Below are 22,729 nucleotides of genomic sequence, written 5' to 3'. Positions count from 1 at the left end.
CTCTGTGTGTACCGGTCTAAGTACTTCCTTTGGATGCTTTTCAGGTCTTCCTAAAGAGTCCTATACTCACTTTTGCATTTAGTTCAGGCAGCTACTCACAGAGTTTTCTTGAAAAAATGCCTCCATCATATTCAGACTCATAATGGCTTACAACTACATTGGCTTTAGAAAACATTCGGCTTCTCTCTGTTTAGCATAAATTTTCCATGAGAAGAAGAAATGCATTTTGAAATGCTTGGTTTTTTCCACAGCAAAAACAAGAAGAAAATAAACTGCTAGGAATTATTTAAAGCTTAATCTTCTCCACTGGGTTGAGTGTATCCTTCACATTTAATATTTTTTACAAAAATATGACTTTTGTAAAGAATAGGAAATTTATATTTGTGATTCTAAATATGGACCTCTGAATTGGAATCAGAATTTCCCCTTCTTTTCCAATAACCATCTTTAACATAATATGGAAGTAAAAAGGGGAAAACATTGTTAGCTAGCTAGCTCATAGTATGTAAAATCCAAGACCCCTAGATAAAAAATCTAGCAATTTAATACTTTTAAGACCGGGTGGGTAAAAAGGGAAATCACCAAAAGAATTCAAGACAAGTTCTTAAAGGTGAAAAAAACATTTTCCAGAACTGATGGAAGTATTACAAGGTTTAGAAAAATATCCCAATTTAAGATAGACTTTTCCTTCCCTGCTTGCAGGCTCTGCCATCCCATTCCATCAGATTGGCTGGTTCTACAGACATAACCTTTTCAAGTGGTAACCTGAAGGAAGTAATTTATGGCTCCATCTTTGGCTAGTCTTAAATGTAGCTGAAAATTGGTTTCATTCAGTGATTTACTGATGAAGTTTTAGTGGTCTTTTAGACTACTGCTTTTTTTTTTTTAATATACTGTAGATCGTTTTATATTAACTATCTGAATCACATGGGGAGGGGGTTTCTGGAGAAACAATATTCATAATTAAGATGTTATCGTTATAGTTTAAAAACAGGAAAAAAAACATACTCAACCTATTATTTGTACGAAGCCCCACGTGTAAGTAAGAATAGTAATCCAAATACTTTTCTATCTAACAATAGTCACAAGTACTAAAAAACTGAATCAGAAGTATATGTTTGTTTACTAACCAAGGAGAGAAACGACCTAGAACTAAGGAGAAATCTCCTACTGGTAAGAGCAATCAACCAATGGAACAACTTGCCTTCAGAAGTTGTGGGTGGCTCCATCACTGGAGGCTTCCAAAAAGAGACTGGACAATTGTTTATCTGAAATGGTATAGGGTCTCCTGCTCAAGTAGGGGACTAGAAGACCTCCAAGGTCCCTTCCAACTCTATTATTCTATGCTCTATGCTTTTTACCCTACCTATCAGCTGAACACTGTTAGAAAAGATACCGCCCATCGTCATTCATGGAAACAAAAATAGGAGAGTAAAAGTAATCTTCCACTTAGGAGCAAAATTGGGATCAGAATTTCCTTTGCTAAGCAAGGTGGTACTTACGTGAGTTGTGCCTGATTTTATGATCTTTTTTACCACAGTTGCCACAAATCACACAGTTTAGTGAATCCAGTTTCTCTCACTGACTCCTCTTGTCAGATCCGATCACCTTGGGACGCTGCAACTGTCAAAAATACATGCAGTGGTCAAGTGCCCTAATTTTGATCACGTGACCACGGGGAAGTTGTAATAGTCATAATGGCAAGGGCTGGATATAAGTCTCTCTTTTCAGTATCATTTTAAGTACGAATGGATGTCACTAAACAAATGGATGTTAAGTCAAGGACTACCGGTAACTTTTCACTTCCTGTTTGTCAACTCACAGGGGTATCCGTTGGCCCTTGTGAGAAACAAAATACTGGACCAAGATGAGACATAGTCTGATCCAAGTGGTTGTTCTTATAGGCATGCTAAAAAGAAATAAGAGATTATTGTTAGGATTCCGGTGATTGCCCTAATTAAATCATTCGCCTCGAGCCAAGCTTCAAAAAAATTCAAAAGATTTATTAGGAGCAACATGCTAGCATTAACCTAAATGTAACAAACTCTGTCATACATAATTTACAATCACCTGTGACCCTGTTTGCCCTCTCCTCCCTGGGTGTATCATAAATCAGATCCTCCAATGAAGGATTTTATGGGCAGAAGATGCAGTAGCCTAGCTGCAATCTTTGTAGATAAGGGTGGAATGTACTTCTGGTTTTAAACTGCCATAATGCTTCTTCAGATCCCACCCCCCTTGTTTATGGCAACTCAAAAACAGGCATATGAATGTTTTATGAGTTGACAATTATATTTATGGAACCTAGTATATCATAAAGAAGAGTCTTTATATCATCTAAACGAAGTGAGAAACTTACAGAGGGAAGACTTCTCATTAGTTTGTGATTGTGAGTCAACAATTATTATCTGACCACCCCACCTGCTTGCTCAAGTTCTCTAGAAGGAATTGAGGGGAGGATTAAAAAGGGATGATTTCTTAATTTTATTTTTATTACCTTACTCATTGGAAAGTGAGGTAGACACATTCTCCCAAAGGGACATATAGCAAACTTGTAATGAAAAAGGGTCAACAGTAACTATAAATCTTAGCCAAAATTATGACACTAATAGCCAAATAAGTGTGTGTGTTTGTATATGTATATCTCTGATAATATAATTCTCAATGATTAATTAGTACAGATCTAGTGAAATGTGTATTCCAACAAGACTGTAAGCTGCCTTCACAAATTCCATAAGATATTAGTGGAAATAGAGTTGGGAAATACAATTCACACACTATAACAATATCCTAAAAAGGTCACATCAACATTGAAGACATCTGGCACCAACTAATCCTTGCCAATATTCCCAAATGAGGACATCTAATAAACAAAAATCCAAATGCTGCAGTGATGACTTGTAGATGATAGTGTCATCTACACACTGTTTAAAAAAACCCTGGTACTTTCCTGGAGATTTTACAGCAGAAACTTTGTATTTGCTCATTGTGTCTATGTGTTTAGGTATATGTACATCTTCCTTTCCTTTCCTTTCTCCTTTCTTTTCCTTTCCTCTACTTTATGTCCCCTACTATGCTATTAACACCCAGTATTAATTTGAGGCTAGAATTAATGTGTACACAAAAGTTCAAGATGATCTGAATCAATCCTGTAGACTAAAAAATTAGAATGTCAATGTTTCTACAGTTTTGGGAAATTGTACCAGGATATCTGAGCAAAGGTGCTAGTTGCTTACTCCTAAGTGAACTACTGGATTCAATTAAACAGTCTTCAAAATGTTGACTTTCCACTGAAAGTGCCATAGTAAACCAGTCTAGGTAGCTTCAAGATCTAATAGCGATGTGGTTTTATTAGCATATTCCCAAGAAAATCACATCCATGTATTGATCAGATGCCAAACTGGACCTAAGAGTACTTTTTAGCACACATAATAATAAAATGCTAATGTCTTCTGCATTATAGGGAAGAAAAATCAACGCTGCTGTTTGGAAATGAAGTATAATAGTTGTCCAGGTTAAACTGCTGAGTCTTAGAGTCAGACTAAGGGATTATTGAATTAGCAAATTTCTTCCACTATAAAACTAAAACAAATACTATAGATCCTTTAAACTTGCTCCCATTAAGTAATATTGTATAAGTTGTGACAAGTATGAAACAACAAAAGATTGAGGCTTGCATATTATTTATTTCCATGTTTTATTGGCTAGTTCCAAAAATCAACAATTTCTAGTCATACTACATTTTGTTTTTCTATTTTTATTATTTTATTTTAGAAAATTTATTTTGCTGCCTACTCACACATGGTGACTCAAGGCGGCTTAAACAAATATAAAACATCATATAAAAAGAAAAAAGAAAACAATATAATTTATAATCTGATTTGTTACCTTGTTTTAAGCAAACCACAATTTCTATATTCAAATAACTGGAACACTGCAATTTAAATAAGCAACCAATGGACATATCTCCTCACCAGATTAAAAGAGGGGGGACACTATATTTCAAAAAACCACTACAAATATCCTACAGATACACATCTTTCCAAAACACAATTAGCAGTTAGCAAGTAAATAAAGTAAAGCTGAAACTTAATGAAATTTAAATATATTGATTTTACAAAAGAAAAGAAAATCTTCATTTTATATTAGTTCCACATAATGTTCAGTAATTCAAGACAATCAGCTATTTGATTATATTTACTTGAAATCTGTTATCTATAAACATTAATCAAATCTTTATAATAATATACATATTTTAATATTGGATTTACTTTATTACTGTTTTGTTATCCAATTATCTTATTAAAATAATGTGTACAATTGGCTAATTTATTATTATAAAAAGCCCTCAGTTTCATGCAGCTTCTCTTTTTTGAAGCTTCTTTTGCGGGGTGGGAGGTTCATTTTAAATTAATCTTCTTAATAGCTCTTTTTAACTACAAGTATAAATCGTGGTGCTTAGTATAAATCTATGAATCTCTTCTCTATAATTTTATTCCATATTCACTTATATTGCATAGGGAATTTCATGATATTATAAGAAGAGCAAGAACAGCTATTCTTGTAAACTATTAATTATCCAAACTTTAACTGTTCCCAAAGCTTCAAGATTTCCTTTTTTTCTTCTTTGTATAAAAATTATCTTTTACTGCACTTCCAGTAGTTTCTCTTTTTTATTAAATACAGCAGTTTTTAAATCTTGGTTAGATTAACTTTTTGACACATTGAGATGTATAGTGCTTCAGTAGCTGAAATAATTCTATTTTACATATTTCAGGGAAACATTTTTCTTTTCCTCACATACCAATAATTCGGACCATAACATAATTTTTCAGGCAATCATTCATACACTGTAGCTTCGGTTTCAATTTGGGACACTGAAAGATAAGATTCAAGGTCTCTGACTACCTACAAATAATTTAATGGTACTCTAGCATTTTCAAAAGCAAGAAATATTACGAAAAAAATAAAGCTTTTGAGATATGATAAATAATTTGGCTTTCTAAGTTTCAAACATACTACATAACATCTTAAGGAGAGTCTATTTTAGTAGATTTCATATGAGAAGGTATTTAGACAAATCTAAAAACAAAAACATAGAATTAATAGATTCTTAGGTCTTCAACCCCAGTAACCTCAGGAGTGTTATGAAATTATCAGCGATTACTGAAAAAGGAAAGATGTGAAAATCTATTAACCATAAAAAAGTGTTTCTATTATATTAGGAAAAGAAGAGCATAGATACATTACAGGTATTCCTCAACTTAATTGTTCATTTATCAGCCCTTCAAAGTTACCATGGTGCTGAAAAATGACACAATCAGACACTGCATTTAAGATCATCAGTCTTATGGTCAAAATTTGGGTGCTTGGTAACTGACATTTACAATGATTGTTGTGCGGGGTGTGGGTATGCGTCACATGAGCACCATTTGCAATCTTCTTAGTGGTGTTCCAATAAGCAAAGTCAATGCAGAAAGCCAGATTCATTTACTGCCCACATGGTTTACTTAACAACTACAGCAATTCACTTAATGGCCATAGCAATAAAGATCATAAAATCGAGACAGACTTGGTGATCATTTAATAACAGAAATTTCAGTCCCAATTATGGATTTAAATCGAGGACTACCTGCAGTTAAAATTACAATAATTTTGGTCTTCTATAAACACCAATATGCTCCAAATTTACTGATAAGGAGAAGGCACCATACATGTTTCTATTTCAGCTCCTTTGTGGCTAGTCTTTTGCAGACAAAAGGCTTCCCATCTTAAAGGAATCCTATATACCATGGTATGTGTTATAGCAAGCCTAACCTGTAACATATAAAGCCACCTTTAAGCCACCTGTGGCTGATTCAAAATTCTTCAATGTCAAATACTACTCTCATTAGTGTTAAAACATCTCAAGATGAGGTTATGGTTAAGAAAGAAGAAAATTTATCTGAAAGGTTACTTTTCATTTTTATTATTTTACAAAGAAGTAGTTCGTACTGTATCAGGGCCCTGGGAAATTCTATCCTATCAATGCGCAGCTTTATAGATTATATTCTGGGTACCATAGTCTGATTAATTCCCTATAATATGGCACCAGCAACATTTGAAGACAACTAACAGTCCAATTTACATAGTTATGTTAAAGTTAATTAATTGTTAAAAGAGTGATGCAGTGTCTACCTATTTCTCTTGGGAATAGCTCAGTCACTTAATGATACATTTTTAAGTGGTTTGAATACCTATTTGGTGACCTTATTTGGTGTTTTCAGGCAGCTAGTGTGGGTTAAACAATCTTCAGTTACAAGTATACTACAATCCAATGCTCATTTGAAAAGCACATTAAATCAATCTGCATCAGATTGCAACCAAATCAACCTCCCAAAAATAATGTCCTTCAAGCAAATTGGTCTTTAACTTCCATTATTGCCTGCTAGCATATTTTTTTGCCTATGATTGCTACAGTCCTACACAGGCAGTCTCCAGATCAAGAACATCTGATATATGGACTACCTATGCTTACAACAGGCTGTCTATTACTAAAAAGGGCAGACAGTATTGTCCTTCCTTGAGCTGATGAAGCTGCACAATGTTTTTATAACCTGCTGAATTGTATACTTGTAAAGGTAACATGCAGCTTGTTGCCAAACAAATGTTGCCAACAGTTCATGAAAATATTGCATGGTTTCTGAGGTTCACTGCTCAAGAAGGATCATCATCTGCCATTTTCAGTACAGGTAGTTCTCAACTTACGGCCATAACGGAGCCTGCCCTTTCATGATCATAACTCGTGATAGCCATCAATTGGGTCACTCACATGACCAATCCAATTTTATGACCATTTCTGTGGTAGTCATTAAGCTTGTCATGGCTATTAAGTAGATGCTGCAGTCATTAGGTCAACCAATGGTTCATTATGGGACAGTTATGATAAAGCACAGAACTAAAATGTCTTTTTGTGTGACCATGGGATATTGCAAATGGCTGTAAATGCAGCCCGGCTGCCTAGTACCTGAAGTATGATCACATGACTGCAGAGGGGCCAACTGTGGGAACTTTGAATCAGCTCATAAGTATTTCCAGGGAAGATCATTGTAACAATGGCAAAAAAACCCATCATATGAAGAGGACTATGTGTAAATAGACTGTCCATTCGTAAGTGCAAGATTCAACTTACATACAAATTCAACTTAAGAAGCCAACTTGTACTTTATTTGGGGATTCTTGTACAAAATTCTCTGAAGAATCTTAGTAAACACAGTTAAATCTTACTCCTAAATAACGAATTTTGTACAAGAATGCAGATAACAGATAATCAGAATTGGAAGGGACCTTGTAGGTCATCTAGTCCAAACCCCCGTCCAAGTGGGAGACCCTACACCATTTCTGACAAATGGCAGTTCAATCCCTTCTTGAAGGTCTCAAGTGATGGCACTCCCACAACTTCCGAGGGCAAGCTGTTCCATTGGTTGAATGTTCTCACTGTCAGAAAGTTTCTCCTTGTTTCCAGGTTAAATCCATCCATTATTCCTTGTCTGGCCTAGAGGTGCTTTAGAAAATAGTTTGACCCCTTCCTCTCTGTGGCAGCCCCTCAAATATTGGAAGACTGCTGTCATGTCTCCCCTGGTTCTTCTCTTCACTACACTAGCCATGCCCAGTTTCTGTAACCGTTCTTCATATGTTTTAGTCTCCAGTCCTCTAATCATCCTGGTTGCTCTTCTCTGTACTTTAGAATAGAGTCTCAGCGTCTCTTTTATAGTGTGGTGACCAAAACTGAATGCAGTACTCTAGGTGTGGTCTTACTAAGGCTTTATAGAGTGGTATTAGTACCTCACTTGATCTTGATTGTATTAGCTTTTTTAGCTGCTGCTGCTGCTGCACACTGCTGGCTCATATTTAGCTGGTTGTCCACGAAGACTCCAAGATTCCTCTCACAGTTCCTGCTATTGAGTCTGGTTTCATCCAGTCTGTATATGTACTTTTGGTTTTTCTTGCCTAAGTGCAGGACTTTACTTTTCTCTACATTGAATTTCATTTTGTTAGATACGGCCCAGTGTTCTAGTCTGTCAAGATCCATCTGGACCTTGAGCCCATCCTCTTGGGTGTTAGCCATTCCTGCCAGCTTAGTATCATCTGCAAATTTGGTAAGTTCCCCTTCTATTCCCTCATCTATGTAGTTAATGAAGATATTGAAGAGTACTGGGCCTAAGATGGAACCTTGTGGCACTGCTTACTTTCCTCCATGTAGACTTAGACCCATTAAGGACCACTTATCAGCCAGTTGTGAATTCATCTGGTGGTAGTACTATCTTTTTTCTAGCTTACCACTTTTTTCTAGCTTACCAAAAAGTAGGTTGTGGTCTACTTTGTTGACTGCCTTGCTGAAATCTAAGTATATTATGTCCACAGTATCTCTCTGGTCTACTAATTTAGTCACTATGGTGAAGAATGAAATAAGATTGGTTTGACATGATCTCTTTTTAACAAACCTGCACTGACTGCTAATTATTACTTTACTTGATTTTATATGTTGGCAGATCTGTTTTTTTATTATCTTTTCCAGTATCTTCCCGGGTTTTGATGTTAGCCTGAATGGTCTGTAGTTAATGGGTCCGGTTTTTTTTTCCTTTTTTAAAGATGGGAACCACATCAGCTCTTTTCCAGTCCTCTGGTACTTCCCCGGTGGTCCAGGATTTTTGAAAGATATGGTGCAGCAGTTCTGAGATGACCTCTGCCAGCTCCTTTGAAACTCTGGGATATAATCCATCAGGCCCCAGTGATTTGTTTTCATCAAGATCAGACAGGTGTTCTCTTACTATTTTTTTTTTTTTTTGCTTATTTTAACTTTTATTTCTGGTCTGTCTATTACAGTTATGTTTTTGGTGGATTGAGCTATAGATTTTTTTGCGTGAAGACCGATGCAAAGAATGAGATAAGCAATTCTGCTTTCTCTCTGTTGCTTGTTACTTCCTTGCCGCCTTCTCTCCTTAGTGGACTGACTGCTTCCTTGATTTTTTTCTTGTTATTTATATGTTGGAAGAAACTTTTTTTTATTAGCTTTGACTTTAGTTGCAAGTCTTTGTTTGTTCTGAGACTCTGCTTTCCTGACTTCGTCTTTGCAGATTCTGGCTATCTGCTGATATTCTGCCTTATTTGTATGTCTCTCTTTCCATTTTTTGTGCTTGTCCTTTTTTCTTTCAATTTGCCAGAGAGATCTTTGTGCAGTCATGCTGGTTTCTTCTTGGATTTCTTGTTTTTCTTTCTCAGTGGTATTGTGCTGGTCTGGGCTTCTATGATCGTATTTTCAGAGTCCCCCAAGATTCTTGAGTTGTTTTTCCCTTTAGGATTTTCATCCATGGAAACTTTCCCAAGTTATCTCTGAGTTTATTAAAATCAACTCTTTTAAAATCTAAGACGCTGGTGTCATTATGTTCTATTGTTTGTATTTGTGTTATGTTGAATTCTAGTATAACATGGTCACTCTCACCCAAACAGAGGTGGTATTCAGCAGGTTTTGACCAGTTTTGGAGAACCGGTATCAGAAATTTTGATTAGTTCAGAAAACCGGCAAATACCACCTCTGACTGGAGATTTTACAGTATCCTTCCCCTGCCACGCCCACCAAGCCACACCCACAGAACCGGTAGAAAAAAAAATTGAATCCCATCACTGGATCCTAGGTTCCTGCAGTTTCAACTCCCTGTATCACTTCTTCTCTATTTGTAAGAATTATGTCCAGTATGGCTGTCCCTCTAATTCCATCCTCTACCTTTTGGACAACAAAGTTGTCGGCTAGGTTGATTAGGAACCTATTTGATTTCTCACTTGGTGCACAATTAGTTTTCCAACTGATATCAGGGTAATTGAAGTCCCCCATTACTATTGTATTGTGCTTCCTGCATATATTTGTTAGTTGGTTGGCAAAAAAGATCATCTATTTTTTTCTGCTTGATTGGGTGGCCTATAATATACACCTATGGCCATGTCATTCTTTTTTTCTTTTATATTGACCCATATGCATAGGTGGTTTTCATCTTTGGTTTCATACAGTTCTGAAGCAATATAGTCGTCCTATATATACAGTGCAACTCAACCACCTCTTTTATGAGGTCTGGGTTTTTTGAACAATTTGTATCCTTCTACCAGTATGTATGCGTTTCATCCCACCAAGTTTCTGTTATTCCAACTATATCATATCTACCTTCATGTATTAGCAGTTCAAGTTCACTCTGTTTGTTTATAGGCACTTGAGATATTTTTGTCTGACACTGTGTTTACTGTCTACATAACCTGTGTTGTGCCCAACTGCCCCTACTTTCTTACCAACTGTTTGATTAGTGCACATGGTATGGCGCTTGCTACTAAATGCTTGGTTTTGCTTGACAGCAAGGTTGGTAATCTTACCTGCACAAACATACTATAATATGCTCAGGAATTTTGTGAAAATTTCTCCTCACGAATGAAGGCGAATATACGTAGCCCAGGATAATGATGCAGGACCCAATCTGGGTCGGTCACTGGGACCAGATGTTTTCTCTTCCAAGCTTGCAGTCTCGTGCTGGAGGCCATCCTCAGGGAACTTCTCTCTAGCTAGAAGATGAGCTCCAGCATGAGTCTGAAAGATCAGAAGAAGATATGTATATATAATTTATTTATTTATTTTCTGGCTGATAGTTTTTTTTGAATGCAGAGAGAATAGAATTAGAAATAGAGTTGAAGGACAAAGTGTAGTTCACATAACACCCCAGACTGAATAACTGTTGATAAGATTTTTTAAAAAAAGTCTGACTAGTGGATGTGGCACTATCTAGAACTGGCAGAGGAGAAGAGAAAGAACTGGAGAAAAATCACAAAATACAAATACCTGCAAATAGTAGAAAGACTATGGCAAAGGAAAGTCAAGATAGGACCAATAGCGATAGGCATCTTGGGTGTAATCCCAAAACATCTGGAGCACCACTTGGACACTCATCAGCATTCACAAAATTACCATTGGTCAATTTGCAAAAGGTAGTGTTACTTGCAGTAGACTCAAGAAGTGGATAAAACTGCAAAAACTAGTCTAAACATCTGGCTGTCAGACCAGCTATAACAACAATGAAACAAAAAAGCAACAAAGCAGAAAATAAAATACCTCAACTTAGTAAAATGTATGTGGTCATTAGGAATCAAAAATTACTTCATGGCATATAATCAATTGATTATGATATAGCACCCAGAATTCAAGGAAAAAGTATGTTTATATACTGCCACCAGAAAAAGGCAAATATTAATTTGAAAGTCTTTCTGTATTTTAAGCAGTTCCATGCAACTTAGAGCAACAAATGTCTGGTGTGTGTGTGTGTGTGTGTGTGTTATAAGGAAATTCAAAGCCCTAAAATAAAATGCTCAAGTATGAAGAACTTCAATATGGGATTCTACATATCAACTCTCCTCTGGCATATATTATAAACTCCTTATCCCAAATTTTCTGTTCCCCCCCCCCCCCAATACTTAGTATTCCAAGCTCACCCAACCCACAGTCAGCCATCTGAGATGAAATAATTGGCTATTGGTATTTTTCTGTACTTTCTTTTTTAATATAATCTGTATTCAAAGTTTTAACAATAATAATAAGAACTAACATAAACTGAAATACAACAGAGAAAACAAAATGGAAAGAGAAATAAAAGAAAAGCTTACTTTCTGGAAGTCCCTTAAAAACTGGTTTTATCATCAGGTCTGGGTTCTCAGCAAATGGGTGAGATCTCCTTGCTAATCAAATCTCTACTGGGTCATAAACTTTTCTAATTTTTAATAATGATTGGGTTTTTTTGCATGTATATTGTTTTATATCTTTGTTTATGTCACCCAAATGCACCTCATTTGAGATAGGTAGCTATATAAATTTGATATATAAATAAACGATACATAAATAAAAAGAGAAAGCTAAAAATACAATAAGAACAAAAGTAGAATTAGAAGGAAATACAAAAAAGAAATATAAAAATATATAAAGATGTGGCTTCCAATATTCTTCACAGCCGTTAGAACTACAATTATATTTTAACCTCTCTCTCTAATGTACTTCAACAAGCTTTGAGATTCTCACAAACCTGTGGGTATATCTCCCTCTTGTGTACAGATGGAACTGTTTTGGTTATATAAAGATTTTATTTTTATTTTATTTTTATTTTTTGGAGAATTACTATTAGGAGAAAAAGGAATCACATCTCTGTTGGTTTTACCTGGAATTAATCATGTGCATTTCTATCCCAGTGTGACAGATCTGCAAAAAAGTAGGACAGAGAAGAAAAGCCTAGTCTATTTAGTCAGATACTTAGACTGAAGCATGAATATGTTCAACATATTCCTGGATATTCTCTCCTAAGTGATTGTTTTAAATTTGTGGATTTGAAAAACAAGTGTTATTTCCATTACATTGTTCGAAGCAGCTACGCTATACTTCTAAGCGGCCTCCCTTCAAAACCAAGATCTGCTTAGCCTTCTTAATACTCTTCAACCCACTACAGCTCAGTCTAAAGCTATCTTTCCCTAGTCCCTAATGAGACAACCATAATGAAATCTGTTTTCCAATTTAGCACTTTAATATATTCTGAAGCACAATGCTCTCGTAATGGATTTTAACACATTCTTACAGCTCAGAGAAAATAACAGATAAGGATGACCATGAAACACAACTGAACAAGCTGATGTCTTCTCAGAAGCATTTACAATCAGTCCATGCTTCAAACCAACTCTTTAGCAAGACAGTTTTAATATTTATATATCTATTAATACACGGGTAGAAGTCAGTCCCTATATTTTTATTTTAAATAAAATGCATTTTGAAAGCATTTCAAAGCAAATCACTGTATCTTAGGCAGGTTTTTAAGGTACGAAACAGGCAAAATCAGTAAGCTATTAAGTCATTTTTCAGCTGCCCTATATCTAGAAAGTGGATCATATACTGTATTTTTTAATAATTACTTTCAAACATATACTATATTCAGTTTAATTTCTGTGATACACTTACAATCATGATGGTATAAGTTTTTCCTCATAATTAATGTTATATATTGAAATAAAATCTATGTAACAAGAATTAAACAGAAAAAAATAGACTGAATTAGAACTCAGAAAAATGAAGAATAGTTATGCTACATACAACAATACAATTGAGGAACTGGGTACTGTATTCCACTATATCTGCTTCCTCCAGTTATGGACCCTGAAAGCTAAAAGTTGACCATTGTCATAAGATACATAGTCCAGATCCCACCAAAGAACTCCCCCACCCCCCAAAAAAGACAGTGGTAGCATTAGCTAACCAAGGAAACCAAAGTATAACAGCAAAATCAAGAAAAAGTAGGAAGCCATATAAGCTCTTGCTATATTGTTTGATCACTTTTCCACCCATTCTTATTCCAGCAATGTCAAACAGAATATCTGTACTACAAGTTAATTATGATCCCTATAACTTTTTTGCTTTCCTGTGCAAGCTATTATTATTAAAGGAAAAAAATAATGATAGGTGGTAACATAGAAGCTATTTCTTGTTGGATTTTACACTGACTTTCCCACAAAAGAATAATTTGGGGATACTGATGTTGTCACACACTGTGTCTCACATTTTTGTCAACACAAATGATATTAAATGTTGGAAGCCCCAAACGAGATTAAGGGGAAAAGAAATTAGGTAGATTGTATGTGGTTATGGAAATGGGTTGAAGTATACAGTTACCAGCATTTAATAAAATATTGTGATATAATATTGCAACAGCAGTGGTCTTTATTTTCTATTGAGAAAGAAAGAAGGGAGGGAGGGAGGAAAGGCCAGAGGGTTTTTTTGGATTCCATCTGCGGGCTACAGATTATAAAATAAATTGGGGATTTGGGTTTTTTTTATTCGAAATGGCTCTCCTCTGATAATATATAATCATATAAGAATTGGTATCAGCAAACTCAGTTTTATCTATCCTGATTTGTTAAAAAGTAAATAACCAAATTTAATGTTAACTTAACTTGGTTAACTTAACCAAGACAACAAAATGCAGAATATCACTGCATCAGCAGTTATTCAGTCAGTCCTTGAACAACAACAAAAAAAACACCAGCCAAATTCCAAGATGAATTCCACAGGGAATACCTGTAATTTTCTGGTGAAACTTTCTGGACCAGTGCTCCTAAAAATAAAATGAACTGCTGCAATGACTTGGATTGGTTATTTTCCTAATGACTAACATCTCCTACTTTCAATATTGCTGTGACCAGTAGGATAGATGCTATGGCAACAGCTGGGCTATTTTATAACACTGCTCACCTAGTTCTATTGTTCCTGAACTGGGAAAATATTCATCACTGGATTACATTCCATGAGCTTTCCAAATATCTATTGGAAATCCACTAGACAAGGTGAATTTAAAGCAATAACTCCCAAAGTTACTGATCTTGTCATACGTTTTCATCTAAACTAGCCTATCCATCGTACATAAGGATCAAATGAATAAATAAATTGAAGATGCTTCACTCAAGCTTGTGGACACAGCTCTGCCTTTCCTATTCTTACCACTGCCTTTTCCAGTCACTCCGAGTATATTTACATTTTTAAGGGTTCTTTTGATCTAAGAGCCAGACCAGACCAGGCAACTTTTGAATCCAGACCAACTGACAAGCATATTATTTCTGCATTAGATATATGTCATATTGAACTCACAGAATAGTATGGAAATTATTCAAACTGACATTGAGGAAGACTGTTTTATTATGGTTAGAAAACATGGTTCAGAGCCATCCAAGCTGGTTCCCTAGCATCCTTGCAAAATTTGAAAAGACTATTTGACATATTTATATCCATATTTCCCATATGTGTATATTAAAAGCTTTTTCACCATAAAAAAAATCACATAAAACTTTGGAAAGCGGTGGACTGAGTGATATAATTAAGCTATATTTAACTGATAAACTAGTTTGCTGTATTTTAGTGGTGAACATGCCAGCCTAGAAACCAGGAGACTGAGTTCTAGTCCTCCCTTTGACATGAAAGCTGGCTGGGTGACTTTGGGTCAGATGTTCTCTCTCAGCCCAACTCATCTCACAGGGTTATTCTTATGGGGAAGAAATATTAGGTATATTTGCCACGTTGAATTATACATAAAAAAAGATGGGATAAAAATCATATTATTCTAAGAAAAAATTAGAACTATAGTTTAAAAAATACTTTACACTAACTCTATACCACGCAAATTACCGATCTACTCTTCAGTTCTTCCAAAATGGTTGCTTTCTTTTCAGCATCCTTTGAAACATTAATCTTTGTGCATAAGCCTCCATATCTGGAAAGAAAAGGCAACCTTATTGTAAGGGTTTCTTTCATGTAATGCCTTTTGGGTGCACAGTAAAACAGCCAATCATTTCTCATCCAATAATTTTAAATTTAAATGTAATGTGCATTTCTTGATGGTACAAACCTGATCAATACATGTTAATTTATAACTCAACACTTTACAACACCAAGAAGGGCACAGATTCCATAATTTTCATTATTGATATGCTATTTCTGCCTCTGTAGACTGACAGAAGGAATGTCCATTGCTCCTTTATATTCTGCCCCCAACCGGCCTTTGCCATACTATCTGACTTAATTAACTACTCTGCCTGGATTGCTCATCTCCGTCACTGCATAAGGACAGAACAATCCTGCCTAAGCTATATATTCAGTCAAGGAAACAGACTTTGAAAGCTTGAAGTTTCTAACAACATCAGTTGGCACTTAGCCTAGACAAATCTATTTTGATAAAATGAAAAAAATGTAAATTACTGCTCATGATGCACAGGATGCTCATTGATAGCACCACAGATTAACATTGGTTTAAATCTATGTTAATAAATTACAATTATTTTTAAACAGAAGTAACATATTTTATTTTTTTAATAGGAAAAGAAAAAGAACCTCATTTCCTAAGGTGTTAACGTTTCTATACATTTGGCACCAACATTGGCAACTATTTTTTTAAAAAACATTTCTCTTAGTTTATTTTAATCCCTTCATTTTAAAAAAAGTTTTTTTAAAAAAGTATGTAAATTTATTTATTTCATGTTCCGATCAAGATATTGTAATTCAAACTCAGAGTATTTTAAATTATCGCCCATTAATAAGTCAGACCTTTATAGAGTTGCATTCTAATGCATTGTAAGTAGATCACAAGAGCAGGTTATTTCCAATCCTCTTGCTTCCTTTAAATAGTAAAGTTGCAGCAGAATCCAACAGGCTGTTCTTCCTCCATAAAATATTGTCTAAGTACAAGATTATTATTATTTTGATATTTAGATTTTAAAGATCCTTTATGAAACACCAATAAAACTGCAACCAAATTTTGGACATCTTAATAAAAGTGAAAGTTAGTTCATGGTAAATTATATATCTGGACTATATTACATTTTATAATATATGTGCAATTAGTGTATCTTTTAAAAAGTTTTGTGCACATATTAGTGTATATGAACTTAATTTCAAAAATATTTGTTCACAAACTAGTTAAATATAAAAGGGATAGATAGGGAAATGGAGAGAATAATGAGGCTGAAATGAAAATGATCATACAGAAGCAAATAGCAAGGTTATGCGCCACTGATCAAGATGCAAATTAATTATGGCTAACTAACATTAATAATTACAATACATAATACAAAATTATGGAACTACTGCCCTGTAAGCAGTTGTCCATGAATAGGTGACAATAATGCTCTTGAGCTGTACATAACAGGGAACTTTCCCTATGATTTCTTCAATATATACTTGAAAAAACAGAATGAGATAGTAGCATTAACATTTTCATGTTGCTAACACAAAAACAATGAGATTCTTAATTTTTAAAAGGATAAAAAATGGTTCAATATCTATTTCCCTGTTGCGTATGTCTAGAATCACTTTCATTTTTTCCATTAAAGTTAGTTTTATGTGTGTATTTTTTACCTGGAACATGCCATTATCTGGATTATACAGGAAACCTTGGGGTAGAGGGCTGGACTAGATGACCTGTTTTTCCTTCAAACCTTCTGTACTACATTTGAGGAAGAATTCAGCAACAGGAGAAAACTCTTTATTCTAAGCAAAGTTTTCCCATAAAATCAATTTAGCGTGCATTGAACATCTGAAGTTTGGATACCATTCATTAGAAACACAGTTCAAAGAAACAAAGAATTTGAATTCTACCCTTCTTACCACTACTTGTTCAGGTGAAAATCAGCTACCATTGCTCTAATTGTAGATCAGCTACCACTGCTCATGACAACCATAAAATATTCTTTTCCGGCAATAATTCCAAATGAACATTTGTTCATGGCTTCTAGTGTCAAGAGAAAGCTTTAAAAACTATGAATGTAGCTCTTAAAACTATAGTACGTTAGATGGTATTGGAAATTTTAGCTCATATAAAACTTTCAAATGCACTGGTTCGTCCGAAGTACATATGTTCAGAATAATCCAAGAAGCTATCATATTGAATGCCCAATTTATCTAAAATTATATCAAATGGTAATGCAGCTGAGAAAACTTCAATTTTTTAAAAAAAGTTTTTTAAAAAAGTAAAATTGCCATATTCTAAATTTATTATGCTGGTTTCAATACTTAACTACTACATCTTTTAAAGATATTCATTCCAAAGAAACACCTATGTAGGCAAAGAAACTGCCTATATTGGAGGGGGACCTTTTTACAAAACATTATTCTAACTACTGTACTGATTATTAATTTTCTTTTATAGAAGCCAATATATTAATGCCATACTTCATTGCAAGCTGGGAAAAACTCTCCCAGAGACAACTACAATGAGGGGGAGGCTCTTTATCAAAGAATAAAACCTTGTTTCTCATGCAAATATGAGCAGGTAACCTACTGTGCATAACTAAAGTTTCAAACAGCAGAATATCAATAAAATATGATTATATATCACTTTATAAAGTAAATGCTATTGCTAGTTTAATCCCATCATAATACTGAGCTGCTGCTGATTTATTAAAAGGGATTCAAAGAACGCTGCATGTTTTTATTAAAAAAAGTCACACTACTGAAAGGAGACTTAAAACTTTCAGCTCTTTGCTTAATTTGAAGAGACAGCTACGTGATACCTGCAGTCTTAAAGGTGAACAGTAAGACCTTGTTTTAGTAAACTCTCAAAAATAAACTCTAGCAAACAATAAGTCAAAGGAAGATAGAATGAATTAGCTTAAGAACCATGTAGTAATAGAATAATATTTACAGTATTAAATATAGGACTATTTCACAAGTTCATTTATATATTAAATATGTCAGTAAGGATTATTTGTTTGCATTTGTTTAGATTACAATATATATTTTTAATCAAAGAGCAGAAGAACAAGAGGTTTCATAATATACTGGCGGGGTGGGGAAACACAGAGGACAGATAACAACCATACCAGACCCTGATTTCTTTAAACAGTAACATGTTAATGGCTCACCACAAAGAAAACAAGAACATACATAGTCTTGACACTCTTAACAAAGCTCCATTAAAAGATGTGTGTTTGTGAGGGACGGAGAGCTGATCCATAGATACAACTTCTGCCAACAAAGACACAGCACCTCTGAGCCCAAACCTATCTACTTTCTTCAAATTTGACAGAATTGATTGAAAAGCATATCAAAGACTCTACACTTTGGGATTCGTTTTCAACAATAAAAAGTGGGTTTCAACAGTTACAAATACATAAAAATGGCCTCAAGCAATTTCTGGACAGACCTTCAACCTGGCACTGGGTGCATGCTGGCAGACACCGGGGTACAACAAAAGGAATTCCCTAAAGACACTTCTAAGGCACTTTATGGAAGTAGAATAGGATTTGAGGAGGGGGCAAAAGATGAGGGGATAGGATTAAGACCATGGGGCGGGGGAGCCAAGTCAAAAGGGAGATAGGTAAACTAAAGCTCATACCTGGAAGTTACCAGACCCGGGTTTTATTTTTATTTTTTGAGTGCATTTAAACAAAATAATCTTTTAAAAGATCCCTGAAAAGTGACCGATGGGCGCGAAGAAGAGAGACTTGTTCCAGAATCAATTCTGAGGTGGGAGCTTGTCATTTTTTATTCCTTTCAAGACAGCTTTAATTAAAGATAGCCTCTGCCTTGTGGTGATGATGGATGATTTTGCAATGGTTCTTCCCCCCCGTTTTTTTTTTTTTAAAAAAACAAACCACCTACAAAACGGAGCCTTTTAAAAACACACGTAGGGCCGACCAACAAGATGACAGCCCCTGGTGTCATTTACCGCCTCGACGCAGAGGAGAAAGTCAACCACCTTTCCCATCCTGCGGGGTGAGACGGCGTCTCCAACCCGCACCGGGAGGGAAGTTAAAAAGGTCTCGTATAACAGAGAGAGAGAGAGAGAGCATGGCAAAGAAGGTGCCGGGAAGAGAGGAGGGTGGCAGCCCTCGCGGAAGGAAAGCTTGATGTCGCCTCCCGAGCAGGTCTTCTTCTTCTTCTCCTACATCCACCCACCCACCCCAACCCCGCGTCCCCTTAGCCCGAAACCCTACCTCAGAGCACCGCCACGCTACCGCTCCTGGTCTTGCACATCACCCAAAACACCCAAGCAGGAAGTTTTTTCCATGCAGGCAGCGAGCGCAGGCGCGAGGGGATTCATGAGCCCGGCGTTCAATCCACTGGAGGCGACTTACTCTTCTTGCCGAAGCGGCCAGCCTCGACTACAAGCGAGCCATTCCACGGGGCGCGCAAAGAAGTGTGGCGGCGAGAGACGCCGCGGCCAAGCCAAGCCAAGCCAAGCCAAGCGCCTCCTTGGGCTCTTCTTCCGCGGGGCCGCCACAAGCCCACGGAGACCCGTTCCTCCCCAATACCTTTCGTGGCTCTCCCGACCCCCGACCCCCCTCTCCCCACACACCTTCCGTCCTTACCTTTCGCCCACAGGGGCGGGCGAGCAGCGGCGCGGGAAGGGGGCGACACACACGCGCGCGCAAGTGTGCGTGTCCTTGTCGGGCGAAAAGCGGCTTCCACCCCCCCACCTTCTTCAGGCTGGCGGAGAAGGAGGATGCACAGAAACAGCAGGGGGAGGAGGAGGAGGAGGAGGCGAAGGAGGCGGCGGCTTAGGCATTGCAGCCTCTCTTCCCTCCACCACCGCCACCCCGCCGCCGCCGCCGCCGCCAAACCCCCCGCACAGCTGGGGCTGCTTTCTCTCAACTCCGCGGCGCGACGAGGAAGAGGCCGAGGCGGCGAAGCTGCAGGGCGCGGAGCGAGAGGAGCCGCCGCCGCCGCCGCGGGGGCACTTGGGCAGACGGAGGCAGCTGGCGCAGAGTCGATTGCATGCTGCTCCCTTCTGGCTCCGTCCTAGTCACATACTGGCCGCTTTAGCTGGGGTGGGAGGCGGCCTCCGCGCCCGGACGAGGGGCGGGCGAAACCAATCACGGGCGTGGGAGGGTGGGCTGAAGAGGAGGAAGGCGGGACAGGCAGAGAGCTCGGCCCACCCGCCGCTGCCTGTTCTCCGCCGGGCACCCCACCCGCGCGAGGCTCGGTTGGGCCCACCCAGCCCAGCCTCTCCCACCCCCGGGTGGGTAGGGAGCCGGTAGTTTGCACCCGAGGGAGAGGAGCGCCTGTGGGTTTCCCGAGGTTGCTGCAAGCACCTTGCGCTCCTGCTCGCTCGCTCGCTCGCTTCCCGGCCTGACTGGCGGCCGAGCTGTGCCATCCTTCAGGCGGCAGAGCCTGCGGGCCAAGAGCGTGTTCTTTTTCCCTCCAGAGGGTGCGAGGCGAGAGGGGAAAGAGATCGGTGGCAGAGCTTCTGCTTGATAAAGTTACCCCGGCGCGGAGAGCTCCCGCGATTGGCGCGAGAAAAGGGAGCCGGCGGCACTGCCGCCCGCGAGATCCTCTCCCAGCCCGACGCTTGCTCCATACGAGCGCGGTATTTTCCCATTATTATTATTATTATTATTATTATTATTATTATTATTATTATTATTATTATTATTATTATTATTATTATTATTATTATTATTATTATTATTATTATTATTATTATTATTATGTCCAACCGCGCGCGCGCTCTCCTCCTTTACGCGACGTTTCTTCACATTTCCGAGGATTCCAAACCGAGGGTTGTGATATTTACCTCGGTTACGCTTATCACCACCACCATTGCGAGTACCGCCTGTATCGGGTACGTGAGGATCCCTATGCGAGGCTGTCTCGGATCCTCGCTACTTCGGGGTCTGTTTAAATCAACCACTGAAATAACCCAGCATTCGACGTCCGGTAGTCGGGTTTCGCCAGCTAGGACAGGCAACTCGATCCTACGCGTAACCTTACTTAACATTCCCATTGGGTTTATTAGTTACGTCTTCAGAAGGGGGCAGCCTGACTTACTTTCGACCGCTGAATAGGTATTTTCCCAATGGACCTGACCAGACTGCCACTGAAATTAGTGAGCGGCTTTTCTCTTAATAAGCCATTCATAAGCTAGTTATAAACAATTTTACTAGATATCTAGGGACTGTAATACTAAAGCATTCAATAGGAAATATTAGACTTGGAACGTGTGTTCACTGGCAACAACCCCAACCTGAAATTTAAACTCGGAGTCATCTGCATTTTAGACGTCCCAAATCACTTAATTCTTAGGGCTTGGGAACTTTGGGCACCTCTCTTAACCGCCCCCCCTCGCCCCTTTTAACGTGTGTCAATCCCTTGAGCATGTGGCATTAAAAATATTTTCAAGTTCGAAGCTTGTACATGAGGCAATTTGTTGGCAGCGACAGACCTTCAGAGTAAGTGATTTGTAGATTGTAGCTCTTGATTTATCAAATCATATGTTGGAGGCGGAGGACAGGAAGCAACCAGCACACTTGAATGCCTTGTTAGAGACAGATGTGCTATTCCATTCTGAAAATAAGAGTCATGCTAAATAACAGTCATAATAGCAATCAGAGCTGTGATGAGCAGGGGAAGGAAAGTATGGAAATCAGTGGCTTGTGGACAGATTGAAAGTGAAAAGTGTGCTTTAAAATAAAGGACCAATAATGGCTGAAAGAAAACAAGAAACTGGTTTTGGGAAGGTGCCTTCCATCAATGTTTCTTTGCACAAAAATGTTATTAAGTATTATTAATGAGATTATTTTAGTTAAATATCATGTAGCCTGAAATGGAAAAATTGATAAGTTGCTGGGGAGATTACCTGTCTTAACACTGAACTTCTAATACTTCAAGGTGTGGGTGAGAATAAAAAAATACAGATGTGAATGTGAATTATTCAAAAAAAAAATCAAACATGGTTCATTAATCTGAGTCTTGATTTGTGTATGACAGACACTTGAACTGGAACCCGATGGAAAATCTCAGTAGATAGTTGATATATAACATGATAATCTCTGAGCAATATTCAGATCTTCAAACTTACAGAAATGGGAATCAAAGACTTTCAGCAACATCAAAGTCTGGGTGGTCTTAGAAAACTGATTTGGTGTATTATGAGATTATTAGACACGTTCTTTATCATACAGCCTAAGGGTTCCAAACCATTACCTGGTGACAAATTAAAGTTGACATATTACATAGACATGGAAGGAAAACCAGTTACTTTTGAAGTGGGAGACTATCTTAGAGAATACAATAATGGTGACCTGTGAATTTTCCCTCTTAAACTTTCTTTTGGGTATGGGAGAGCTATCTTAAAATCTAAGCTGTCTTCTTTTCCAGTAAATATTATATTTTTCAAAGACATTAATTTTAAACTTT

At 37.4% G+C, this 22,729-nt stretch overlaps 1 protein-coding gene and 1 long non-coding RNA gene across 5 annotated transcripts in view; one reads left to right on the top strand and one right to left on the bottom strand.

The window, feature by feature from the left end:
- KLHL29 (kelch like family member 29) overlaps positions 1-20,347 on the bottom strand; it is a 415,683-nt gene extending 395,336 nt beyond the window's left edge. For 2 of the 3 annotated variants that reach the window (XM_026710472.2, XM_087917974.1), the window contains exon 1: positions 19,903-20,347. The gene's annotated coding sequence lies outside the window, so the exon portion shown is untranslated. Of the gene's footprint in view, positions 1-15,223; positions 15,309-19,902 lie in introns of all 3 variants that reach the window. The other variant, XM_087917962.1, reaches the window with a different exon arrangement.
- An 87-nt stretch (positions 20,348-20,434) lies between these two features.
- Positions 20,435-22,729, top strand: part of LOC148127844 (uncharacterized) — a 40,636-nt gene continuing 38,341 nt past the window's right edge. For both annotated transcript variants that reach the window (XR_015740387.1, XR_015740386.1), the window contains exon 1: positions 20,435-20,900. This is a non-coding gene — a long non-coding RNA (uncharacterized LOC148127844). The remainder of the gene's footprint in view (positions 20,901-22,729) is intronic.

Source organism: Pseudonaja textilis, chromosome 1, assembly GCF_049901715.1.
Source record: "Pseudonaja textilis isolate UNSWEBS1 chromosome 1, rPseTex1.2, whole genome shotgun sequence".
NCBI classification, from domain to species: domain Eukaryota; kingdom Metazoa; phylum Chordata; class Lepidosauria; order Squamata; family Elapidae; genus Pseudonaja; species Pseudonaja textilis.
Note: the sequence above shows the minus strand (reverse complement) of the source record. Positions and strands in the feature narration are given on the sequence as shown.